We start from the raw sequence: 6,096 nt of genomic DNA on the forward strand, positions 1-6,096 counted from the left end.
CCACTTTCCTTAGCCTTTAGTTGGTCTTGGCTCACCTTTGCCACCATTGATGCCAAGCCATACTAGCGGGTCGTCTCGCGATCACGGACGTCTGTAGCATAGCTGTCTGACACTAACATAATGTCAATACTCACAGAAGCGACTCGGATGGGGCACGATGTTGGGGATAAATAATGGATTCGCAAGGTGAGCTAGGTTAGCACCGACGAGCTGCTTGCTGTGGGAAAATTAAGAGACCAGATGCACGACCCCAAGAAAAAAGCTTGAGTGACACTTAGATTGGAATTCAATTACAAAAGTTGTCGTTAACAACACTGCTAGATCAATTCCCGAGCAAGGGAGAGCTTAATCCTCCCAAACTTTGCATGAGAGAGTAAAAATCAACCTCGGTTACACCTTGAAAGCTTATCAGCTTTAGTATGCCTGCTAATTAGAGCTTAAAATTGGTGCCCCTTTGCCTTGGTTGAGAGGAAGAGAGCCATTCCTAAGCTTGATTCCTTCTCGGAGCTTCCCTCTTCCGCTTGATTCACAATTTCGAGAACGAGAGAGATAGAGTGCTAGCTCGTTTGCCTCCTTGTATCCTCTTCTTTGCCACACTTCTCCTTCATGACTCTACTCCCCTTTGCTTCTCGAGAGACTTTGGAGCATGAGAGAGAGAGAGAGAGAGAGAGAGAGAGAGAGAGAGAGAGAGGTTAAGAATACTTCGTACCTCCTCCTCTTGCTTCTTTCAGTCAAGAGAGCAAGAGAGTGAGCCTCTTGCCTTGCTTAGTCGAGAGAGATAGGATGCGCACATGCAACAAACCCGGCAGAACGGCGGTGAGGGGAGAACTGCAAGCCTCAAATCGGCCTCTCACGCACATGCATAGAAATCTGCGCCGTTCATGAGCTTGTTAGGAGCCTTTTCAGCGTGTCAGAGCCTATCAGTATCACAAGCATTCCTGCTTCACCAACGGTGCTCGTCGGCTACAAACGACAATGAAGGGGGCAGTGACGTTTCAATAGAGCCGGTGGCGCAACAGTGGGAATCCTACAGGGGCGTCGTGGGCCTCAGGTGGGCCTTGTGCACTTTTCGAACGCTCGGAGAGCGCTAAGGCTTGCATGTGCGCACGCTAAGAGAGCGAGAGAGATACCCCTTTTCCTCCTTCGTATTCTTCACTCTCCACTTGCTTCATACCCTTCTTTTCCTCACACAATACTCTTATCTCCCCTTTCACCTCGCCATAACTGATGTGGCATAGGACCCCATGTGATGATTGGCAGCTCGACCTTTGGAGCTCCACTGATTGGCTGTAGCTGGTACCGAATGGTGGCGCCCTGACGAGTTGAGAAACATTCGCTTCATGCTCAACACCACCCAAGGCCCGTACCATTGCTGCGAGCGCATCTCTCCCCCCCTTCAGCTTTGTTTGCTGCTCATTTCCATTCCCCTTTCTACTTTCTTGCTGCTAAACAATTAAGCCCTAAACGGGTGGCCACCCTTTCCAAAGCCCTTATGGGAGGTCCTCCTTAGGTGGCCACATTCGAGGCCTCTTGCCTTCAAGTTGCAAGCATAGGCAAATGCATTTCGAGAAAGACCTTCCCTTTGCATTTGGTTAACAAGCCAAAGCTTCCTTGCCACAATCCATAATGGTATTCCACAATAAACATGTTCCAATAGACGACATTTTGCAATGAAAGCTCATCAATAACTTTATGTGCTTTCGTAAGGGCTTAATATTTGACATGTACATCAACCCAAGATTTGCTAAGCAAAACACATCTTGTTGATTCTTGACGCCACCATATTGGAATAACCTTGCAATCAATAGCTCCTCAAGCATGTTTGTGCTTTTCGAAGCACACCACATTTGACATATTTATTAACCAAAGCATTTTGGAGACCATTGCAATTGGCTTACATATTGACTAAGGCATGGGTGACGAGCTTAATTATTGCCAAACAAGCATTGCCAAATCTCATTAGGCATATATCTCGACCTAGATAGTATCGAGCACAAGTCTACCATCATACCCCGCTATCAATGCACTATAAGAGATGACATTCCGGACAAGATGCTCCTCAAGAACTTATTGCTCTCTAAAGTACACCGTATTTGGCATGAATACTCAACATATGACATACATACAAACCACGGTAATCCAATAACAGCTGCCAACAATTTGTCCGAAAGTTGATAACACCCTCCAGGAAGTGGTATCTTCTCTGAGTCTCCCCCTTTGGACGCACAACATCACGACATCCACCCCCTCTGAACCTGCACATCCTTCGACATGTGCCAACTATCTTCTTCATTAATTTGCATCATCAAAAGATTCATTAGACACATCGTCTGATGCATACATACCATCATCATTCCTTGGTCATTGATCTAAAATTTGATCCTCAAAATTGAACTCACCTTTCCATTTCTTGAACAATTTGATCCATTTCCCTGAAATAAGCACTCTAAGCTCAGTGCCATCGAGATCACATAACTTATATGTTACATTGTCATAAGCATGAAGCACAACATTTGGTTCAAACCAACATTTGACCATCTTTCACATAACAGAGAATTGGTTTTCTAAGCTACTGTCATAAACAAGCACCCAATCACCATCTTTGATAGCATAAAGCAGTAGTCTATGCTTCTCATCAAATGCTGCTTTATTCTTCAACCTTGCCTCCTTGAGATTTTCTTTGGCTTGCTCAATGTGGAGAATACGTAAAGCAAGCAAATCTTCTGTAGACATACCTACTTCCTATGGCATTGTAGTCCAAGATATTACTGTCTCCTCTATGGGCATAATGTGTTTCTGTCCATGCATCAATTCAAATGGCATAAAACCTGTAACAGAACTATGCGTAGTGCGATCAACCCATAAAGCAAAAGGTAGCAGCTTAGGCCAATCACCATGATATGTCCTCGGCATGCCTTTGCAAAAGCCTTAACAATAGGTGAATGCCCTCTTTCACTTTTTTCATTACCTTCTGGATTGTATGGTGTAGTAAGAGCCAATTCGATACCCAAACGAACAAAAAACTAATAAAGCATACCCTTGTGGGGTCATGGGGTCAAGCCTCACTTTGAGGATCTCGGGTTGATGTCAAAGCTGTATCAAATTTGGATTTTAATTCAAAGCCGTAGGATCTCGTTCTCATGGGCACATGTATCTAGATGCAAAGTTACGATAATAGGGAGTTTTTGGATCCTTTTTGGGTCCGCTAGCAATTGATCGTGCGTGCATGCTCTTTAAGGCGCCATCGGACACCAAATCGAGCGCTCAACTGTAGTCTAATCACCCTTCAGGTTCGTAAGTAGTGTGTCCCACATTTGGCAGCTATTAAGGCTTCAAGGCAAATACCCTATAGAGAGGGGCTTCCCACCCCAAGCTGCAAGGCCCCAAGAAAAATCTCTTTCCCACACTACATAGCTGGAGTTTCGGTCCCTGTTAAGGGCTTGCTCCCATCAAGCTACATAAAAGCCTTTTATCGAGCATTCTCCCAAGGTTTTCCTCCAGCACCACACAAGCAACAAAAGACATGTATGTACTATTGGTGCACCAAGGCACAATACACATGAGCACACACACAGTGTGCACCATCATTGAAATGTATGCAAAATTAGTGAACAAAAGAACACATGGGTTTAGACATTACCTACACACTTGAGTATACGATAAGACCTCCCATAAGCACAAGCACACACGGAAACGCACAAAATGATATGTATGTGTGTATTATACTGTTGGCCAAGATGGCCGCATCCTCAACACAATGGACCAATGAGGATAAAAAACAAGAAGAAAACAACGACATTAAGATAAAGACAACAAACAACAGCAACAACAATAAGATGAATACAAAGAAAAATTTGATGATGACTTTGACAAACAACTTTGCATATTTGAAGACGACATCAAAAACACATTTGACCCTCTGACACCGGAGGCAAATACACAAAACCATTTGAAAGCACCACATTTGTATTTTGACCTACCACCTAGTTGCCTACAAATCTCTAGGGGATGTGCACACTTGGATCCTACACCCAATTGAAAATTCTCTGGGAGGATGTTGTGACTTTGGTCTTACACCTAGTTGACATTTCTCAGGGGAGGACATCTTTGTATTTTTGCGTGCTACATTTGACACTCACTGAGATGATGCCCATCTACACATGAACACAAGAATGCTTTGTAAACCCCAAGTTTGGCTTAAGGGGGTGTATGTTAGGGTAAGCCCAACTTGTGGCACCACTATGGGAAAGCCCTCTATCCACCAAGGAAAGGATAGTTGATGACATGGTCCAATAGCAAGAGGATGAAACCCACCTAGCCAATGATTGTAAAGCGCCAAGCCTATATAGAGGCTGGTTTATAATTAATCAATTGCACTTTGACTCTTATCAATTGTGTCTATACTCTCACTCATGCTCTTGGCTTTGGCATAACCCTAACCCTAATCACCATCTCTCTGACCCTAATCCTAACACCATGGTTAAGCTAAGGCTTCATCCTCCATAGCCTAACACTAATCATCATTGATTAGGGAGTAAGCTTTAACAGCCACTAACCTATCACATAGCAGTTCTTGTGCAGATAAGTCCGTGTTTTTTTGCTCGATCCATTTCATAAAACTTTGTTTAGTTACCCTCTAAGAATCCTCAAGGAAATACTTCTCTTGCAATGCCTTTTTAAAACCCTGCAAATTTGGTCCTTGTGTAGTTTGTATCTCCCCAATTTGAGCCCTAAGATCTGGCACAAAAATCGACTTCCCATTCCAATGGTCTTATGGTGGGAACAGGTAACTCATGTAGTTTTTCATGTGCACCTTCTCTTGATGGAACCATGTATTCCACAAAATACACTAAGAAGCCCACTATTTTGTAAAAGGAAGGTGGCCTATTAGCATACATAACATCTACAATCCCCTTGTGAATTGCTTTGAATGTGCCACTTAGGCTCTCCATAGGCTACCACTGCATAACTGTTGATGGAAAGATAACTAAAATTGAAGCAAACAATGAATTTAAAGAGAGTACAATGGGAGAATGTTAGTTTCATTGTATCAAATAGATAAGACTTTATGTTACGTACAATAAGAATGGAGCACGGGATGTTCATCCAAGGTTAGCACCATGTCTTTGGCCATGTAGACATGTTGAACCTTTGCTATCCAATCATATTAATCACTTTGAAGGCAAGAACATGACCTTTCCAATGGTTTTTCACTTCATCTCTTTGTGAACATCTTTTCATGGAGCATTATTACCCAATCCTTCACACAAAAAGACATGGGTTTTCAAAGACCATATTCTTTGATGTTCTGAAAATCACACGAAGTTATGCTATGAGAAGGATGATGTGTAGAGGACGCCATGGAAGCTAAAGATCGGCGAGGAAGAGTGTGAAAATGCAATAGAAAGAGGGAAAGCTATCAACAAATGGAGGGAAGGTTAAAAAAGTAGACGTTTGAAAAAATGGGCGGTTTGTCATTAATGGTATTGTTTTGAGAGCCTGAAAAGAGACAATTTGGATCTTCTAGCTTGATTTTGTGAAATTAGAGAAAAAGGCCAGTACTTTGCATCCAAACTTTAAAGTTAGCCGCCAAAAACACCTAGATATAGCCGTTTTAGCGAAAGGACCAAGACATTTAACCATTTTCCACCATGGAACCCTTCAATTGCTTCACGATCATCAATCCCATTATCCTCCATAGATTGTTCATAAACTTCGCAAAATTTGAAACATCTCGACCTTCAAACCGCTACAATTTTTCTATAACTACTTGTTGAGCTTTTCGTATCCGCTCATGTAGATGAAATTATCATTGTGCAGTCTAAACATTGTTGTTGCATGTAAGCAACAAATTGCTGCATCATCTACTGCATCACTGCCTCTTACTGTGTAATCATCTATCTCTAATAAATTTTTCCACCCCGGCTCGTTTTGCGTCGAATTCACCAAAGATGTCGGGGATAATGGGTTCACTAGGTGAGCCAAGTCAGCGCCAGGCTACTTGCCGTGGGAAAAATAAGAGACCAGATGCATGACACCAAGCAAAAAGCTTGAATGACGCTTAGATTATTTAAAATTGACACCCTAAAAGCCTTA

Source organism: Adiantum capillus-veneris, chromosome 15 (assembly GCF_014529385.1).
Source record: "Adiantum capillus-veneris isolate H3 chromosome 15, ASM1452938v2, whole genome shotgun sequence".
In the NCBI taxonomy this organism is placed as follows: domain Eukaryota; kingdom Viridiplantae; phylum Streptophyta; class Polypodiopsida; order Polypodiales; family Pteridaceae; genus Adiantum; species Adiantum capillus-veneris.